General features: G+C 38.8%; 1 protein-coding gene across 1 annotated transcript in view; it reads left to right on the forward strand.

The window, feature by feature from the left end:
* Positions 1-22,053, forward strand: part of LOC137253109 (uncharacterized) — a 486,773-nt gene that overhangs the window by 381,598 nt on the left and 83,122 nt on the right. The window lies entirely within an intron of this gene.

Here is a 22,053-nt window from a genome sequence, read left to right on the forward strand (position 1 = left end):
TTAAACAGGGCATTAATGCCAAATTCCTACCCAAATACCTGAAGTGTCGCGTGCTTCGAAAAATAGGTAACGCATTGTATGATCTCGAGGACCTAAACGGGAAATTGATAGGTCGCTTCCATGCTTCGGATATTCGTCCGCAATGAACCAACAAGGGCGTTTCTTTTGCCAATTTACAATTTGATTTTTTTGTTTATATATCCACCTATTGGACTTTTTTTTGTCTGGGCGTTTTGGCGGTCGGGGACATCTCGTCCAGTATTCTCCCCGAGCACTGACCTCATAGGATGTTCACGCGCGTACTCACCGAGGACCGTGAACACCCTGGCAGTCCCGCTTAGGTCGGACTAGCCTTTCGGAGTTTGGACGAGTTCTCCATATCAAAATGTCTATTTTTTTTTGTCTTGCCTTTTGTGGGGGCGATAACCACTAAAACCTTTCGGAGTTTTGACGAGTTCTCCATAACAAATGTCTAATTGCCGCAAAGCCCTTATAACTAGGAAACAGAAATTATTCCCAACTTGACTTAATTTTTTTTTGACAGACCTATGTTGCCCGGCTAGCTCCGTAGTAGGACTTTGAGACTCTTATCTCAGGGGTGAGTCGTGCCCCACGTTGCTTGTCGTCGGAGATCCCTGGCAATGGCTTCCCACAGATGATCCGGTTCCCTGTTCGCTTCATCGTCAGGTCTTCAAAGCGAAGCAGGTTTGTTACGGTCTGCTGCTACGGTCTACGGCTACGACCCACTTGGGAGCGTGTTCACGCGAACACACCTAGCGATGTGGTGAAAGTGGCGATAAAAAGAAAAATATCGAAAAGAAGGGAACAGACAGACCGGCCATCACTAGAAGACGGGAAAAAGGAGAAAAAAAAAAGAAAAAACCACCACGAGTTTCCGACAAGAGAAAAAAGACCTTTTCCTTTTTGCTGGCGGTCTGAAGCGGTAGAGAACACAACCCTCGTGACCAAAAAGTGGCCAAGTGAAAATTACAGGATACTTAAGTGCATCCACATATAGTTGGTGGAACTGACGAGCGCGTTCTCAAATACAGATAGTTCACCATCAAAATTTGGGCGGTTTATAGCAATCGTAAAACACTCCTCTACATATGTTCATCGTATTTTCGGAATTCCTCAAAGCCGTGCCTATATACATAGCCAAATTTTGAAAGGCTAAGGAGCTACATACGGGAAGTTTACATTTTAACATTTTAACCCGAAAATTGTCTCCGGAATGAGTGAATTCAATTAAAAACGAAGTAAGCTAGCCGGTGGCCACGTTGAAATTGTTTTAACCTACTCTCAGGACGTGCTAAATTCCCAAACATCGTGAATACTAATAAATAGTAATTGGAAGGCATCGGCGTTGCCTTCTCCGCGTATGCGAGGAGCACGGGAATGTTGGAATATTCCCAACGATTGCCACGTAATATACACGGTTCCTCAACTTAGCAATAGTGGTGTTGGCTTAGCGGTGTCATTTCCATCCACACCAACTACAATAGCACCAACCATATCCAGTGACCCCGGCACCGTCATATGCCAAGACGCCAGACGTACCACTCCTAGAGTGACATATCGACAATAACAGCGTGTGCAGTCTTTCGAACAGCAACATCAACAATTGATAGCACCTCAAAATCCACCTTCCTCACATCTGGACGTTCGCGGAGCCAACAGCCTCGTCAGGCCTAAGGGCTGCCACCATTATTGCGTGCAATACCGCGCGCTACCAAATCAATTGCGCCAACAACGAGCGTAACCACCACCGATTTTAGTAACAACGATAGCAGGGCCGCCGCATATAGGCCTGCTACTACCACCCAGCTGTGACAACTTACCGGCAATGACCTCACAGTACCAACACCGACTACAACAACAACGTTTGAAACTGGGTGAGTCCGTTCCAACTCGGTGAAATTGTATTATGTATCTATATAAAGTGATAAAATTCGTCACTTACAGATTATCGTTTCAAATTTTTGTAATTCATTCCAAGCACGCTTAATGAACCTAAAGACCCCTTTCTGTAACTCGATTCGAACGTACGGTATATGAATTCGGACACTTTGGTGCTCTTAACTCTGTTGACCCGTCGGATAAGTGCAATGTAAAACCCGTTCTGTAATCTTGCGAATAAGAACCATTGTTCTGTAAAGCTTGTGAAAGGTCAATACAGTCAAGAAATAGAAAACCAAAATTATGAAAGTTTGAGTTCTGCAAATAATTTTATTCCAGTCGAGTTACAGAATAGTGTCACTAGTATATATAGTACCTTACATATTTGAATGTGTCACTCGGAACCATAATTTTTTTTTATATACTTACCTGCGAAAGCCATGTAAATGGGTAATGCATTACACATTAGCGACATAGGCCTTTCCGCGAGAGTTATAACCTAGATGCAACAAGGGTTGGGGAGTGAGGTCCTTTTGAACCTGGAACAATAAACTCGTTTCAGACGTTTTTTTTTGTATTTTCAAATAACGTCGCGAATGAACCCTTGCACAAAAAAAAGAAGAAGAGGAAGAATTCCCCAAATTAAATGAAATACATAAAAATGAATTTAATGTAATTGCACTAGTAATTAAACACCAAAAGATATTTAGTACATTCAAAATATTTTCTACACTATATACGAAACCATTAGGCTGTAAGACATATAAGGAGTTGAATCCGAATAATTGTATGCGATGTAAATGTAATTCGGAATAAACGTAAACTCTAGCATCACAAGTGAAAATTAGAAAATCTCGATAGAATCCTAAAAATTTAATGCATAAGTTATTAATTAGTATGAATTGTCAATAAATCTAAATTGTAAATGGGAATGCTGAGGTCTCCTTTCTTTTAGAGGGCACCTAAGGTATACAGGTAAGGGGCCATCGAAAATTAGGTGCGTCGGTGGGCATGGTTATTTGAGGGTGGGACAAAGCACCGGGCGTCGCAACACCACCCGCGGCGCCCCCTATGTATATTCGGCCCTTTTATTTTTTATTTTTAATTTTTTCAGCTTTTTCGTTATTTAATTTTTCAGCGTTTCTTTTGAGTTTGATTTAAACTGTTAGTAACCGGTCATCTCCGGTTCGGTAATTTTTTTTTGCGGTTATTTTTTTTGAATTTTAAATTTTTGAATTTTTTTTGAATTTAGATTTGGAATGTTAACGGTCTGTCCGTGACATCCGGTTCAGCCGGATGTTGTTTTATTTTGTATTGATAAGCGTTTTGAGTCGGTCTCTGCGCTTCTGCCAGGTTTTTTGAATTTGACAGCTGCTCGTTTTGATAGGCATGATAGGAACATTTTTCTGCTTATGGCGCAGGAACAGTAAGGTTGGCAAGGACCCGCCCCAGCCGACAATGACTAGCCACTGTGCACCACCACATCATGCCGACCGCCTTCCTTACTGATTCCATTGTAAATGCGTAACCATAACAAGGAAGCGGCCTTGTGGTTGTTGTTGACGAAGGTCTATATTCAGCGGCCCCTCCGTTGTATCCACCGGACCAATATTACCAATTCTGCCCTCACACTGATCTTCTAAGCGCTGTATACGCTCTATAGTTGCGCCAGTAGTTTGACCAGGTACGCAGAGTCCACTTTGTAATGCCTTGTCAAAATTTTTCCAGCTTACTTCTCAATTCCATACGCGTTAAGATCCAGAAGAAATCCTCAAACAACAACGGGAAGTCCAGGAGATGTGCTTCATAATCTGAATCTGGGTATAACCCGACTCGCAGCAACGCTACTCTTAGCCACCGATGGTGAACTGGCACGACTCGTACTTGGACGTATAGCTCCTGGCGGCAAAGGCCGTTTAATGAATTTAATTGACTTTCCTGGCAAAAGAGGTTATGTTGTCGAATTGGTTAAATCGAAATTTGTGTAGCCGATTGAATATTTTGTATCGCAATTAGTTGACTTGGCTTGGTATCGTTTTGCAAAATTTGACCAGAATTTCCGGCGTCAGATTGGTTGGTGGATAATAAATGCCATTAACTAGCCACGACAAAAGTACCACCACGCCACGTTCTTCTTGCAAAAAGAGGTTATGCTGTCGAATTGTTAAAATTGAGATTTTTGGTTGCTAATTGAATATTTTGTATCGCGATTATTTGACTTGGCTTGGTATCGTTTGGCAAAATGGTGTCCAGAATTTTCGGCGTCAGATTCGTTGGTGGATAATAAATGCCATTAACCAGCCACGACAAAAGTACCACCACGCCACGTTTTTCTTGCAAAAAGAGGTTATGCTGTCGAATTGTTAAAATTGAGATTTTTGGTTGCTGATTGAATATTTTGTATCGCGATTATTTGCCTTGGCTTGGTATCGTTTGGCAAAAAGGTGTCAAGAATTTGTCAGGTCGTGGGTCGTCCCCGCGTTGGGCTTCACTCACACCTTGGCCCGCTCGGATGTATAGAGCCTCATATGTTAGGGTGGAGTACGCTGTTAAAACAGCAATATTGAAATAAATTTTTTTTTTTGCTCGTTCAAAAGATGTGAACAAAAAAACCGAAAAGTTACCAGCGGGTCTCCATCCTAAACCGGGGGTGGTATCCACAGAATGGTTGCGCAGAACACCTTTCTACGTTAGCAGCCTTCGGCCGCGCTTATAAACAGTACCCTGGGTGGGTCCAACACCGGTTTGGAGACCAAAACTATATCCGCGCAAAGCACTTATGTTCACAGTTTTTTTTTGTTGGGTATTGCACAACAGAACAACAATCACCTGAAAATCACCAACTTCCACTGCAAGTATCTCCGGACAGAGATACAATTTTTATTTTCCGCCTTCGGAGCTTTGTTCTCGAGATTAATACGCGTCGGGGGAAATATCTCTAGATATTTTTTTCTGGTAACACAGCAGTATTTTAATATAATAAAGTTTATAAAATTGTGTTTACCAAAAAGGTAAACACGAGAAACGTCAAATGAAAATGTCCCAAAAAAAACACCATGGTGAACTCACGTAAGTTCACAATGATGAAAAAAGCTTTAGGTTGAAGATTGCCAGATTGATGTGCATGATATGGTGAGAATAAGGACAGGGATAGATAGAGGGTGGTTATGATTGGAATAGACAAAAGAAAGACCGTGGGAAACGGCATAAGGAAACGGTTCTTTTCAGCGGTTCGGATGGTATAAAAGGGGGTAATTGAAGGAGAACAAAAAGAAAGTAAAATATAGCAGCATATCGGGCTAAAGTGCGCGCTCCGCTTATAAAAAGAAAAAAAAAACATTTGTGATTTTTGCGCGTGATAAAGTTTTAAAATTCCCTGTGCGCGAAGATCCAGAAAGGATCAGGTTAGTGCCGATAGCAATAATTTTTAAGTTTTGATAAGGCAAATTGCCTTCAATAAAAAAAAAGCGGTTTCGGTCGATAATTTTTAAAGAAAAAGGACGACGCTGCATCCAACCATCAGGACAGGATTTCCTTGCTGCATAAGGAGGTGGAATATTTGTTTACCTGTGGGAACCGGAGGTGGCCAGTGAAGCCTTTTTAAAGCGCCAGGGAATCACATCTTTTGCGAATCACATCTTTTGCGAATCACATTTTTTGCGAATCACATCTTTTGCGAATCACATTTTTTGCGAATCACATTTTTTGCGAATCACACTTATTACGAATCAAAATTTTTACAAATCACGAATTTTTACGAAAACTACGAATTTCTACGAATTCGGTATCAAATTTTACAAATGCAACAATTCTTTTTGCAACTTCAACATCAAAATCGTTACGAGTATCAACCATTTTTATAAAATCAACACCGTTTTTGTACAAAGTCCATATTATTCCTACATATTCGACGTCATTTTATACAAACTCAGCGGCATTGCCTACAAATCCGATACAATTCGATCTCCGACCTATCAAAACCCTACAACATTTTTTTTATCAAGCAAAAATCGTAATTGCATCTCATCACGATTTTGGTATTACCATTTCATCACCAACAAATCCTTTTATGTGCGTCTCGGAAAGCTGCGTCCAATTGGATTTTTTTATTCACCTAGCCATTTACCCTAACGTTGGAGCGACCTACCTCATTATAGCATTCAGCAAAAAAGTTCACCATAATGTAATTTGTGCAAAAGCTTTTTATGGTAGATAGAAAATTAACAAACGGGTCAGGGTAGTCTAAGAATTGTTTTTTTTTATCCCAAATTTTAAACTGTATGAAATATGAATTTTACATTGATGTGCATGGACATATATCCGAGTCACTATAAATCTTTTCCGTTTTAGTCTTAAACGTAATATTCGATTAAACCAAAATTTATAAAATTGTAAGGCGTCTATGAGTCACAAAACATACCAGAACGATTAATTAAGCTGTTTTTTTTGTCTTACCTTTTTTTTGCAGGGGGTATGAACCCTGCACCAATGTGCTCCCCAATCCCCACATAAAAGAGCTCTTTTAGGCAGGCATTAGGGTGTGTTTAAAACTACTTTTTTTATATAACTCCACTTGAGTAGATAAGAGTTTGGTGATTTTGGCGACAGAAAGACCCAGAAATATATTTGAACATTTGTCATACAGTTTTTTTTTATGGAATTTATGAGCACATTTTGATTCTTTTTAGGTTGATAATATTTATAGGCCTGTTTGCGCGTGTATAAATACTGTTTGTAATACGTTTATTTTTACTTTTATATGTTTGCACAAGGATACACATTTTTTTTGCGAAGAAGGAACCCATATGTGTTAAATTAAAATTTACATATATGTATATATATAAATTAAGGTGTTTGAAGAAAAATATTATTGAATATAAACGAAGCTTGATTTTTTGTAAGGTTTTATTCCATTCGTGTATAGATTTTAAGATTATGTTTATTAAAAATGCGTTATTGAAGTGAAAAGAGAAGTAATATGGCTGGCTAATTTCTTTTGGGGCGGGATGTAAGGATGGAATGATGAGGAGGTAAGTGGGAGTATGGAGCATGGCATTAGGGTGACCGCAGAGTAGGTTGCACGATGCGAGCGGTCCAAGGTTGGGTGGGATTCCTGTTGTGCGGTGGGTAAGTGAACCCGAAGAGGTGAATGGAAGTTAATAAATATATGTGTGCGTCCGGTTCCAAGATGGCGGGTTGAGAACCACGGCCTGCCAAATGTACTGAGCTAGCTAGGGCCACCATCTGAAACCAAAGCAACGTGTACGTGACAAATTTTCGGCGTCAGATTCGTTGGTGGATAATAAATGCCATTAACCAGCCACGACAAAGGTACCACCACGCCACGTCCTTCTTGCAAAAATAGGTTATGCTGTCGAATTGTCAAAATTGAGATTTTTGGTTGCTGATTGAATATTTTGTATCGCGATTATTTGCCTTGGCTTGGTATCGTTTGGCAAAAAGGTGTCAAGAATTTTCGGCGTCAGATTCGTTGGTGGATAATAAATGCCATTAACAAGCCACGACAAAAGTACCACCACGCCACGTTCTTCTTGCAAAAAGAAATTTTCTTCTTTTTCTTCCAGGGATGGGAAAAAACCAGTTATCTGCTGTGGCTGCAATTATCGATTGGTTCATTGTTATGGTTAGCTCATCCCTACATCATTATACACGTAGCGTCCCGGCCGTCAAACCTTTGTGTTGATGTTAGGTGAATGGAACGTAGAAAAAGCGTAAAACTTTGCAGCTTTTTGTGTGTTGTGGGAATGTTGTGCGCTAAATTAGGTAAAATTTTATCACCGCGACAGTGCATAATTGCCAATGCATCGGTTGCATTTTGCGTTCGCCATCTCCTCTTGACAATCTCTATGCCAGTACCATGGCCAGTACAATGAAACGAATAAAATCAGGTGATGAGATGTGCCACCTACACCATTGAGCCAGGTGGTATTGAAAATTCGTCAATGTCATGGGAATTTATGGCGATGTCACCCGCACGAAATTAACAAAAAAAATGTTTTAACCACCCCAGGCAGATATGAGTGAGGGTGAATCCTAACCTTTTCCCCATCACTAGGCACTTGGTGCGTTCCAAGGGTAACTCTCCCAAGTGGACCATAACAACCTATAGAGCCTACTTTAAATGGCTGTAATTACAAACTTTTGTGTTTAGAAGAATATTTTTCTTAGAAAATAGGACATTGCTATTGCAATTAACTCACAAACCAGTATAGATTCAGTATTTGACCATATACCGCTAGGAAGAATATATGGAGGAACTTAAGAGCTTTTATAATGTATTGTCTTTTCTTCAATTGTTTAATCGCCAATTGAGGACGTGCAAATGTAGACTAGTACTTTATGAGGTGGGTTTTGTCGAAGGCTGAGGTAGCACTCAGTCAATCCAGGGTCAAATAGAGGTCCCACAAACCCCCACTTAATAAGAACACAGTTGTTATGTGTTAATGACGAATACACATACACACGCACGGCTTGATGGGTAGTGAGGGCAGCAGCTTTCCGTACAAAGATGGAGGCGACGGCTAACAGGTGTAGTAATAGCGGAGGGGTCGGTACGGTGGTTTAGCGGCGGTGCAGTAGCGGGCGGGTTGGTACGGTTGTATGAGCGCAGCGGCTGGACGGCGGACAGTATTAGCGGACGGGTTGGCACAGCGGTATTTGCGCAGTGGCGGGATTAGCACGGGGACTGGACGGCGGACAGTATTAGCGGACGGATGGATGTAGCGGTATAGACGCAGTGACGGCACCAGCGAACTGGATGGACGTTGATAAGGTGACGGCGGCTAGCGGTCGTCGTAGCAGCGGTACGACGGTGGTTGGATAGCGGGCAGCTGACGGTCGTCGTAGCAGCGGCGCAACGGTGGTAGGATGGCGGGCGGCTGACGGTAGCAGCGCAACGGTGGTCGGATAGCGGGCGGCTGACGGTAGCAGTGCAACGGCGGTCGGATAGCGGGCGGCTGACGGTACGGGTACTGTCTCAGTTGTTGCGGTAGAGGGACCTGCGAGGAATGAATGACAACAGCCAATTCGTCCTCTTTTATACTATTTTGAGTTGGCGTGCCGTGTGCAATTCTTGTAATTGCCAAATGCTATTCGCATGCATTGGTATGTAACTGCTGATGTTGTCGTGCCATGTGCAAATTATGTATACTCTCAGGCGTAGGTGAAAAAGGGTTAGAGTGGTGGTCTCAGGCGTAGGAGAAAAAGGGTTACAGTGGGGGTCATACTATTGTAACGCTACGTTACAACTTTTTAATGCAAGCCTTTTATACGGCACATTGGCAACACTCATTTAGAACGATGACAATTTTCCGAACAGAGATGTTGAAATATTTGTAATTTGCTTTTTTTATTATTAAATTTTTAGGAAAATTTCAATATGAATACTTTTCCAGTTAACTTCTTCATATTTTATTGTCTTTTAAATATGAAAAAAACTGGTCATCACGGACAATAATTAAATTTTTGTGGTGATATTTTGAAGTGGCTTTAATTAAATACAACCATGTGATATTTGAGCGGGTTTTGTGCATGTACGACATTTTTCATAATTGATTGGTACTAGAAAAGTGTGTGTACATTCAGCAATGGCTGCATTCATTTCAATGCTTATTCTTTGTTGAAAAATGTTTGTGTTTCATTCAATTGCTTTATTCCCATTCGAATGAGTTAAGGAGTGCATTCTTTTTTTTCCACTACTGAATGAATAATGGGTTGACTTTTAAGCCACATTCCTTAGCAAAGAATGAATGAATGAAGAGAAAGCATTCTTAAATCAATAATTTAAAATTACAAATGATTGCACAGTGTTACAGCTCTGGTAGATTGCACGTATTTTTATGGAGAACGGTAGACTCAGCGACACTGGCGCCACCTGATATGGAAAAGTTGCCAACTCCCAAATTCTGTTGCACGCAAATCATAAGAAGAAGAATTTGACATTTGCTTTGGCTAAGGGTGTTGGCACACTTTGCGAGTGAAATTATTTTCCCACTCGTTGGTAACTTTTCTAAAATTTTTCGCAATTAAAAACTGCAATACAACAAATGAATACGATACAAAATATGTTAGCAAATATTTTTATTTTATAGGGAGAATGTTTATAACAGTGCTTCGCGAAATTTTGTATATGAATGGGCAAGGCGAAATAAACTTCAATTGCCAAGTCTGAAGTTCCCTCATATTTACAAACGCAACATCTTAGTTGATTGTGGCGATGTAATTTGAATGTTTAAGGGCCAAGTAAACTTCTTTAACCCTAACGCCATAGTGATAACAATACCCATACCCATAACCATCTCCAATGTGATCGAGTAATGGTGCCTTAACCTAAATATCGTGAAAATTTCATAAAAATGAAAACGCAATAAATTACAAACATATTCCACAAAAAATAAGAATCCTAGTCATTACGTATCCAAAACAATGAATAAAATTTACAAAATGTTAATTCATTCATCTTTTTAGGTTATGGATATGGCGAGAAATCAAAAACTAATTGGTTGGCTATAGTATGGTTATGGCGTTAGCGTTATGCTGTGGCACCATTAATCGATTAGATTTCCATAAGGTAGGTTCTATCAGCTGTTTTATCTGGTTATGGTTTTATGGTTATAAGTCACCATTAATTGGCCCTTTAAGCTTGTGTTAACATATCTATATGAAAATTTGATTGTGCCCGGCCTTTAATGCGATTACCAAAAGTATAAACATGGTATAAGCGCCATGCAAATGTCAAAACTTGAAAAAATGGATAAGCAATTCTAGGAATTAAAGGAAAAGGTAGCAAACGGCCGCTAAACATTCTGAGAAAATAATAAACAGTTTTCTTTTGCAAATTTGGTGAATATTTGCAATTAATCAACGGGTGGATAAATACTTTCAATTTATTGTTCAAGACTCAACATTTTTGTTAATCGAGTCCAACTTGGAATGTCCAAACCGCACACAACACCACGAGCAAGTTCCAAATCTAGTTTTATTTGGAACTTTTATGATGTGGATTCGCGTGAGAAAGCACGTTGCCTTATATGCCAAAGGATTTATTCACGCAAAGGCTGCTGCACATCTGGTCTAATCACACATCTCAAAAAGAAACATACCGATACGTTTTTACTTTATTTGAACAAAGGAGTCGTACGTTTGGATGATGTTGAGGATTCCGCCAATACTATAAAACATGAACCCGACGATATTTTCTTAGATACAAAACTGCAAACTAAATCGAAAATTAGTAACAATAATGATTTACCAGCAGAAAATGAATTTTTAAGTTTAAGTGATGATGCATTACCAGACGAGCAAGCAGATGAGATTGATCACGAACCAGACGAGGAAACACCTCGAACAAAACCAATTGAACAAATGTGTTTGGATGAAGGTGAATATCCTATGATTACTGTACCAAGTCAAAGAGGAAAAGATAATCAATCACCTCCCTTCAGTAAAGGAGGCAGTACTTCAGAAATAGAGTCATTATTAAAAAAACAATTAGCAATACAAGCAAAACTCTATAAAGAAATTAAAGAAAAAATGGAGGAAATAAGCACAAGTTTAAAAGAGACTGAACGTTTTAGCAGAAAGCGTTATCGACTTAAAGCAGAGAAAATACGCTTAGTAAAAGAGGACATGAAGAGAAAAGAGGCGCATCGTAATGAAATGCATCGTCTACGGTTATTAGAATTGGATATATTGAATAAAAAGAATATACAAGAGCAATTGCATTATAATCAACTTTAATAGCAAACAATACACTTTCGTTAGTGTAGATTTTAGAATAAGTTTTTTGCATATATGTATAATGAGTCCAATGTTTCAAAAGTAATTTTTAATTGAAATCTAAGTATATATGTATGTATATACATATACATGTGTACCATATCTAACTAGTAAGAACACTAAAAAATTGATTCCAACACAAGATATGTGCTAGTTTTAAGAAAACGTATCCTATTGTATTTGCATGTTATGAATTCATTTGTAATATTGTGTTACCGGATAAAGCCAGGGTACTATTAAAGCCAACAAATTCAAATAATTAGTACTAGATTAAAAAATATTTTTTGTTTCTTATTTAAATATTAGATTATTATACCCTGCTCTCGAATCTTGTTGTAGCAGTGCTTCGCCCATCCATTATCCTCTAACGGGGGAAAGGAAACTTGTAGCTTCAACAGGGGGGACCAGAGTTAGAGGGGTTTTAGAGGCGTTGGTTCCACATTGCAATTAAAAAGATGGTTGGTGTCATGTGGCGACACGTAGCAAGCAGGGCATTCATTAGGTATGTCGGGGTTGATTCTGGACAGGTAAGAGCTTTGCCTGTTACAGTATCAAGATCACAGTTGAGCTAGAGTGACGCGCGTCTCCTTAGGGAAATTGCTTTCCTCTTCTGCGAGTTCAGAGTATCTTCAATAACTGGCTTCACTGGGCATTTCCTAGCATAGATGTCCGACGCTTTTTTGTGAATGTCAATAAGGACCTGTTACGAGTTTTTTTGTACATACGGCTGTGTACTCAGATGCCGTATTTCGTCATAATGGCATTTTTCGGGGATGACGAAGGTGGACAAAGATAGGTTGAACACATGTGCTAGATATTTAAATCAATCTTTACCAAGTTCTTTAAGCATTGGCATGGCTATGCCGTCTGGGCCAACCGCTTTCGGTGAATTAACATGATCGATGGCGTCTTCAACCTCTTTGGTAGTGATGGTAGTTGGGTACGCGCTGTGTATGCTTGTATACCCGTCTGTTGGCCCGCCGTCTAGCTTTGTCAACCGTGGAATGCATTACGTATCGTCGGTAGAAAGCACTCGCGAATTTTTTCGCACTCGAGTCGAGTTCGATAGGGACTTTACGGTAGACCATAGCGTTTCTACACCGGCAGAGAGGTTGCAATTCTTTAAATGCTCCCCCATTTCCCCCGCTTGTGTTTATCCACAAGCTGCCTGGTGCGTTGGTTCATGTCTCTTATTTGTGGGTCGCCAGGGCCGTGCTACACTATCTCGCTAAAGTTGCGGCCACCGCAGGATCAAAGAAGGTCCGCAGCTGCTGGGATAATACCGGAGTTTCCCATCTGCAAGGGAATTGTTCCGGGAATTTTTTTTGAGGTTAGAACAACAAAAAAAGAAAGTTTTCCCAAAGAAATTATAGTTTTGAACATCCGTTGTCTCTTGTGCATGGATGATGTCAGAGTTGATAAGAATTCAATACCAGGTGGGTGTTCTTTGAGCAGCGCCGCTGATATCAAAGAGCACTGTCCGTTGTTCTGACATTAATATTTTGGTAATACGTTCCAGTGCGCTCTATTATAACAACAACCCACAGAATAAAATCGTGTCCAGAGTAGAAAAGCCATAACACCACCCTTTGGTATGCCCGTGAAAGTCTCTCGACTGTGGCGCCACACACATATAGGCCAACTATGGAGCTTCCGATGGCCATAGGCAGGACATTATCAGTTCCTCCATCAATGCCTAGAAAAGCACACACAGCAAATTCTTTGTTCTTTAAGAGACTCCTCTATTTGTCCTAAAATCGAATGGAGAAGCGTTTCTGTTGACAGTAGGCATGCGGTGATGCCGTTGGTAACAAATGTACAATCAGAAGAAATCCGCTAGAGAGTGATTGGCGTAACTGGGTCGTCAGCAAAATGATTGTCCAACAAGGACTTCAGGAATTCGCCACTAGGTACTAGTTTTCCAGTCGGAATTCACATCAATTCAGTACTCCAGAGGCATAGAGTTCTTTCAGAAAACATTCCCGAACGGCACGGATTTATTCCAGTTTTCCGCTTTTTCTTAGAAGTTCCATTCGCCTATAAGTTTTTTTTTTGTTGAAAACGCCAATGCGCCTGAGCTTTGATTTGTAAGAAACTTAACAAACTGCTTTAATGAATTGTATACAGAAAAGTATGTAAATCGCTTTGGAAATCTTTTTCGAAAAAGTTCGACAATTCGAATTTCTAAAACTTTAAAAATAGTTCAAAATTTTGATTTATAATTTCAGGAAACATTTTGTGTATGGAGTTTTGTGGACCAACTCAACAATGATTTTGGACGGTTTTTTCGAAGTTTTTTAAATTTTTTTTGGTATGGACCAAATTTACTTTAATTATGTAATAAAAACTACGTCAACCAAATTCGAAAAAGTTTGAAAATTCGAATAGTTTTTAAAACTTTTATTTTAGGAAAACCATCGCCAAGGGTTTCTGAAAATACATAACGATTTTTAAACTCTGCTCGAATTTTGTCGAAAACGGTTTCGAAACTGATTTTCTAAATAAATAAATACAATACAATACAAATTCATTGAAGTTCACGAAAATAAATAAAAGAAATTGATTGATATAATTTGTTAATAATTTTTACTGGTATTTTCTTGTTCGCAACTGTATTTTTTATTACTGTAACGAATTTTGCAAAATTCTTGATTATTTTGCAGCTTCTGTTAACGTTCCAATCTCTAAACTGTCAAATAAACAACTCAAATATTCAGTATAACAAAACATTCTTTATTAAGACTACTTTGGGAGTAGTACTTCACAATTATAATTATCGCGTACTTCTGTAAAGCGTGTTAAAATCAAACTGATCGATCATTCCTCAGTTTGCGCTGCTTTTATGCTCTCTGTTGCCCCGTTCCCATATCTCTCCAAGAGTCTAGACTTCACGAACAACCTTCTCGAAAAATTGCTTATGTATTTCCCCTTTATGTATGTGGTAATCACGTTTTGTCTTCTAGGATTATGCGTGTGTATGTGTGAGTAATAAATTCTGCTCTTAGCTGCTGCCTACATGTACGTATGTGAAATATTTTCTTTGCTGTTATATGTGGCTGCTTGCTTTGATGTTGACATGTACATATGTATGTGTGGCTACTTGCTTTATTGCTGTGCATTTATTTAGTAGCAGCATAGTGATGAACCGAAATGTTTTTATTCGCCACATTATTATTTAAATAGATCTATTTTGCTAGAGCTTTCAACCTAGAGCAACTTCACCTCGATGAAAGTCTCTACCTTGCCAGAGCGAATCATTCGCAGAGAATTCGAGCCAACCTTGCATCCCGGTGCGTGCCTTTGTGAGTCCACAGAAAGGCTACGGACCATATAATGTTGCTAAAGCACCCTGCTTGGATAGGTCGTTTGCCTGTTCACTGCCGTCATGTCCCTGCTGCACGGGAACCCATGCTTACATATCCTTGTTTTTGGCTCGTAAATTATTTAGGACTCCAATGCATTCATCCACTAGCTTAGAAGTAATTGTGCAAGACTGCAATGCACGTAAGGCTGCCTGGTTGTCTGACATAATGAGGATACTTGTGGAGGACAAGCGTGTTCATCGAAATTCACTATCACAAACATTGCATGGATTTCAGCCTGAAAAATAGAGGGGGGAGGGGGTATCATCTTATTGGTATCGATTCCTCGAAGTTCGGTGCATTGATGCCAGCTTCCGTTTTTCCGTCATGCTTACATATCCTTGTTTTTGGCTCGCAAATTATTTAGGACTCCAATGCATTCATCCACTAGCTTAGAAGTAATTGTGCAAGACTGCAATGCACGTAAGGCTGCCTGGTTGTCTGACATAATGATACTTCTGGAGGACAAGCGTCTTCATCGACATTCACTATCACAAACATTGCATGGATTTCAGCCTGAAAAATAGAGATAGGGGGGGGGGGGGGCGGGAAATCATCTTATTGGTATCGATTCCTCGAAGTTCGGTCCATTGATGCCAGCTTCCGTTCTTCCGTCATCAAGCTTTTATCCATCTGGAACCAGGCGTCTCAGCCCGGTTCAGTATATGAATTCCCTATTTCCCAATGAGTTCTGTCCACAATGGACACCTCAAAATTCTGTGAGATTGTAAGTGTAGGGGCCATTGCACCACGTTGTTGCAACACGGGATTTCATATTAATTTTCTTATTACTTTCATATGCCCTGACATAATTGGAAGTTTTAGTGCAGCAAGTGTTGCCTCTTTAGGGAGGTATTCCCACTAAGCCACTTGTGCATCAGTAGGAGACGTACTCATCGCGCCCGTTATGCCAATGCAAAATAGTCGAAGGACTGTTTTTGCATAATTTTCAGCGACCAAACTAAGGATGCATACATGACTATTGCCTTCACAAGAGTGTTGAATGTCGGGCATACCATTTTGGGAGATAGTCACCAAGTTTTGGCATAGAGTAGAGTCTATGCAAAGAAAGCTCTTGTTACTTTGTTTGAGGTAGCATCTGGATGTCCGTTCCCCTAGGTATTTTGGCATCCATTGAAAATCAGATATCGATGCCACCCAGAGATAGTTATGGCATGGGTAGATTTCTTCTCCGGGTAAAACACACTAGGACAGTTATGTAAGGATAACCAATCTTTTGGTATCACAACTTTCTATGATGTGCAGGGCTTTGCGTGCGATTGGATATTGTTTCCTCGTGCATCCCTGTGAAGTAGATAACCATGCCATCTGCTACTCTTGTGAGTTAAATCCATTTGATTTTTAGTAACTGGAGGAAGCAATCTATAACTAGGGCCCATTAGAGGAGCGTATGCGTTCTTGTGGCCACAATTGACTCAGTTGTCACTTTCAGCTCAATACTGGATTTTCTTCTCTTTGTAATGAATATCACCCAGCGAATGATCGTGGGGCTTATCTCGCATTCTTGCCAACCATAGTTTGTTTGATAGATTGATGTGTTGTGTTATCGAAAGACCCTGAGATGTTAATAAAAGCGCAGAGGGCTATATTCTTAAGACTCCAAAGCCTTTTAAATTTTTCCCGTGAGGCTATTAAAGCCGCCTCTGTGGATTTTACTGACTGATAGTCCTACACAGAGGGAGTTTGTTTAGGTTGGCATCCCTAAAACGCTTATAAAAAATTTTCTACACACCCTTCAGGAGACACGAACTGAAGCTAATAGTTGATATGATGAGGGCAGCTGCTCGGGTTTTTCTGGTTTTGGTATAAATACCACCTTAACCTGTGTTCACCTGCTTGGAATGTAGCCGAGGAGTAGAGATGCCTTATATAGGATAAATAAGTCCTGTGGTGTTATGGTTTATACTGTAATAGGCACTTCTGGTGACTTGAGTGGGCTGAAAGAAGACAAAGCCCATGGCACTCGCTTCACAGCGGTGTCCCTTATTGTAAGGCTCTTTCTACCACTAATGGTGGGCAACCCTCCGACTATATGTGAGTGTTTATAGCGACCGTCGTTGTGTGGTGGTAGCGTTTTCGCCTACCACACCGAGGATCCAGGCACCGCGCAAAGCAACATCAAAAAATTTAGACACAAGTTTTTTCAATTATTAAAAAATTTTTTCTAAAGGGGGTCGTCCCCCGGCAGGGGTTTAGCAAACACTTTGGGTATATAGTGCAATAGGTGGACCACTCCGTAATTCTAATCAATATCCGTTAACGGGAGTCCTAGGAAACTTGCAGTTTCAACAGAGTTGGACCAGAGAGATAAAGGTGTTAGAAGCATTGGTTCCTCAATGGAAGATGGTTGGGGTCATATGGAGACATGTTACAAGCGGGACATACGTACATTGTGTATGTCGGGGCTGATACTGGATAAGTGAGAGCATAACTCATTGCAGTTTCCAGATAAAAGTTAAGCTAGAGTGGCGTGCGTCTCCCTGGGGTGGTTGCTTTCCTCAACTGTGAGTTTAGGGTATTTGCCTTAAAAATACGTGGTTCACCGGGAAATCTTTAGCATTGTAGTCAGACGCCTTTTTGTGAATGTCTCCTAGGGCTTTTTCATACTCATTTTCTTCAGACGGCTGAATTATTAAGTGTCGGATTTCTGCATAGTGCTTAAGGCGGGGCCTCATTAATCAGATGTCTATTGCGATGCCAGGGTTCTGGACTGTTAACTGTTCAGAATTCCGTTTCCCTTCTTTATATGGAGTGTGGATAGATACATGCGGCCGGTCAATTGCTTTGATTATGAGCGTTTCTTTTTCTTTGCCTCAAGTGTTGCCAGCAAAAGACTCGAGGGTTTTGGTACGGCTATGGATTTTAGGTACAATTACGGCTGCATGCTAGCCAAAACGTAGACCCTGATCGAACGTCATACTCAGTATTTTTGTATTCCGCCATTTGTAATGTCCACATTTTTAAGAAGGTCTCCGAGGATTTGGCCGCTAGGAGTCAGATTTCGTGAGGTGAAAGATCTGATAAGACTAGGGAGATTGATTTTATAGCATAGCTCATATATAAATGGGCCGGGACATGTGGCCATTACCGTACAGACATCGGCGTTGGACACAATGGCGACTACTTCTGATGGGGAAGCGAGTTTAAAATATAGTAAAAGTTAAGCAGAAATGGGGATAGAACGCCACCCCGTTGATAAATTCTTCTGGGTTTTGATGTTACGTTCCTGAACTGCACGAAGGCCTCCGGCTACACAGATAATATGCAATTCACTGGGAGGAAGAATGGACTCTTCCATGTTTTGCAGTAACGTGCTGCGATTGACTGCATCGAGAGCTTTTGATAAGTCTTACACTACGAGTACTGGTGTATGGTGGGGTCTTTGAGTCAGTCCGGAATTTATCTGTGTATTGATGGCGTTTAGCGCGGTGGTGGCGCTATGTAATTTTCGGCAGCCGTGATGATGAGGTTTGCGGTATATTCCGACTCTTCCAAAATTCACGAGAAAAAAGATTAAAAAGTTGATAATTTTCTTTTTTAAATTTGACTACTATTTCCGTGCTAGCAACTGTAAGTCACCGAAGTATGAAACTGCCTCATGATTCAATCACAAGAGGTTTGCTCGACAGACACATTTTTTAACAATTGCAGCCATTTTGTTCCCAAATCGAATTGACATCCGTTAACAGTGTTGTTTCTTTGCAAATTTTCGAAAAATATTAGTAGAAGAAATAGGAAGCAATCAGTTTACAAATACCCGATAAGTACTGAACTGCATAATTCCTTAGAACATTTTTTTAAATTTTATAGTGAATTTATTAACTATGCTTCGATCTATAAGTACGGCTGAACATTGAACATAGGTAATTTTATGAAAAGTGAGGACACCAAGAAATCGTGCACTTTCGTAAACCTATGAATATACGAAACCTAAACCAATTCAAAATTCATCGTTCAACGTCAAAACCTCGACTATTAAATCGATTCACGTAAAAATGTCATTAGTAAATATTGGATATGCCATAAGGATATGTACTCATTGGGTATGTTAACTTGTTCAGGTAAAAGTCTACAACAGGAGTCTTTTGCTAATACGCGTCTAAAAATATCGAGAGAGGTGACCTCGCCAACAATAATCCGAAGGCGGAAAAGAAAAATTTGTATCTCTGTCCGGAGATATTTCCAGTTGAAGTTGGCAATTTTCATGTGGTTGTTGTAATGTTTTTGTGCACTGGAAAAGATTTTGTGTACAAAGGGATTTTGCACGCATTTAATTTTGATCCCACCTCATTGGTGGACCGGCCAGGGTAATTTTTTATAAGTAATTTTTCGGTTTTTCGTCAATATCTTTTGAACGAGCTAAAATTTTTATTTCTGCCTTCGAATTATTGTTATCGAGGTCAATACGCGTCTTTTGACACTTCTCTGGATATTTTTGGGCGCGTATTAAGTCGACTTTCTGTTCTATTAATTCCGTATGTTCGGAACATTCGTCTCCATTTAAGAATTTGGGGAATCGGTTTATATTTGAAATATTATGTATATACATACTTATTTGATATATTCGGACCTCGTGAGGTAGTATCAAATGAACGTATTCCGAATCTTCTAAATTAACGGTTTATCCGGAACGCTTCCATGAATACTTAACGGAAACGAGTTTTCCGAAAAATGTGAATACTCCGTTCATCATCCATGTCGGCTGCCTGTTAAAATCGTGCTATCTCAAAATATTTTTCAAAAATTTCCCAATTCAGGATTTGTAACAAAACCGCCCTATATTAGAGTTAGATTGAAGAACGCTTCATCTCAGAATGCTTTTCATTAACCCCCTCTTATGACAAAATGCATTAAACTTAAGCTCATATAGGGAGTATTTGAAACAAATTTTGAGATGGTGCACTTTTGAATAAAATTCTAACGTACGACATTCTTAAAACAATTTCTGAAAAAATTACAAAACTATCTTACCTTTATCAATTCACGAAATATTTAGTAGAATTGAAATGAATTATTTCCCCAAAAACTTTTGGCATTTACAAATTTATTATCACTACTTATATACTACCAAAGATACTTTTCTACTACAATTTTCACTGAAGGGTATTGAATTATTCCCCGTTTTCCGTACTTCGTAAAAGCAACCCGTTCAGATTTTTCAACTTGGTAGAGTCAAAGATCTGTCTTCATTGGAGAACAAACCTCTAGTAATTGAATCATGAAACTGCCCTACTGTTAAGCATTTGAACAACGAAATAAAACATTTATTATATATTTTTTGTCAGTTTTACTTCATTTTGGATTTATTAATTTTTTGTGTGTAGATTTCCGTGAAATTAAATTCCTTTCTATGTATATATATTTTTTTTAAATACTCTCTATTCGCCTGTTTGGAGTTGGCTGCGTGTATATTGGTTTTTTGTTATATTTGTTTTTTTTTTAATTCAGACGTGTTACACATCGATTTACTTTATAAGTTAATAAATTTAAATATTTAGTAATTTTTAATTTTGTTCAATTTAACGATAACGATAGATAGATTTCTTTTAAGTTTTATTGGGAGTTAATTGAAATAAGTTTAGGGGCATATGTATGTTTGTATGTGTGAATGAATATTTGTGTATTATGTGTGTGGGTATATGATAAGGTAATTAAATATTTGCATATATGTATATATATTTGTTCAGTTATATGCGGTTTAGCACAATCATCATTCAATGTATTTAGTTCATAATGATTTAGTTATGACGCAGAAATTTAGGCAATGATGGTTTTTACATATTTCTTAAATATTTAATGCATTGCAATAGGTTACTTAAATTAACTTTGAATGCATGCAAGAATTCAATTATTTAACAAAATTACTATAAATATAAACTAAGTGTTTATGTGTGTAGTATGATGAAGTATGTGTAAATGATATTATGCAAATGTAGTAAACAAATTAAATTTGTTTTGCAACCGTTTTTTTTTTAAGTCTTAAAATAATTAAACACGTAGGTCGTTAGAGGGTTAACATGTTTTAAAGAAAAACTTAGTGGGAAAAAATTTACTATAATTAAACTCGCGCAAAAATTGTTAAAAAAGCACCGAACATTCATATCACATAGGAAACAATTCTTACGCCTATAAGTATGCAACATTCTTTTTTTAATTTTTTCGAATTGAAATTGACATTGCTTAAGCATGTAGTACACCGGCAATCTAGGATGCCCACTCTCTCCAATTTTGCCACATGTTCCAACATATTTCTTTCTTAAAAGTACCTTAGCAAACCAATTAGAGGCGACTAAAATCTACATACCTAGGTTCGACGAGATCATATTAAATCGCTCCCCAGACGGGCGGAGTAGTACCTTAAAGTTTAGAAATTCTTCAAGCATGCAGTACATATTTGAAATTTCGTTTCAAATTTCAAAACTCTTAGCATGCAGAAGCTCAAAAAATATGATACTCTGATGACATCTATGGCATGCAGTATTAAGTTTTGTAAAATATGCGGTAACCATGTAGAAAAAAATTGAAAAAAACATAATTTGGAAAGTTCAAAACTATTTTACAGAAATTTTAGAAACTATTTGCGTATTTAAAACATTGCAAATAACACGAACTCGAAACCTCAACAAATATCATTTGGACTTCTTCAAGATTGTTTTCACAAATGTTCGAGTTCACAGTATTTGAAAATATGTATTTTTCAGATACAATAAAATATTTTCGAAATTGCGGTTTTTAATACTTGCATATTTTAAAGAAAAAACTATACAAACTGTTTTCAGTAAATAGTGTAGACTTAAATAGTATTTCGTTTGATTGGAGTAATAACGCCTTATCTCGAAAATAGAAATAAGTGTAAGGCGCGAAAAGCTCCGAAAAGATTTTAGGCCGAGCTGCTCTTCCAATTTGCGTCGGGCTCACTATTAATTTTTCCTATACATTGGCGTGATGGGACCTACTTGTTTTATGCCGACTT

The sequence above is a fragment of the Eurosta solidaginis genome, chromosome 5, assembly GCF_040869045.1.
Source record: "Eurosta solidaginis isolate ZX-2024a chromosome 5, ASM4086904v1, whole genome shotgun sequence".
Classification (NCBI taxonomy): Eukaryota; Metazoa; Arthropoda; class Insecta; order Diptera; family Tephritidae; genus Eurosta; species Eurosta solidaginis.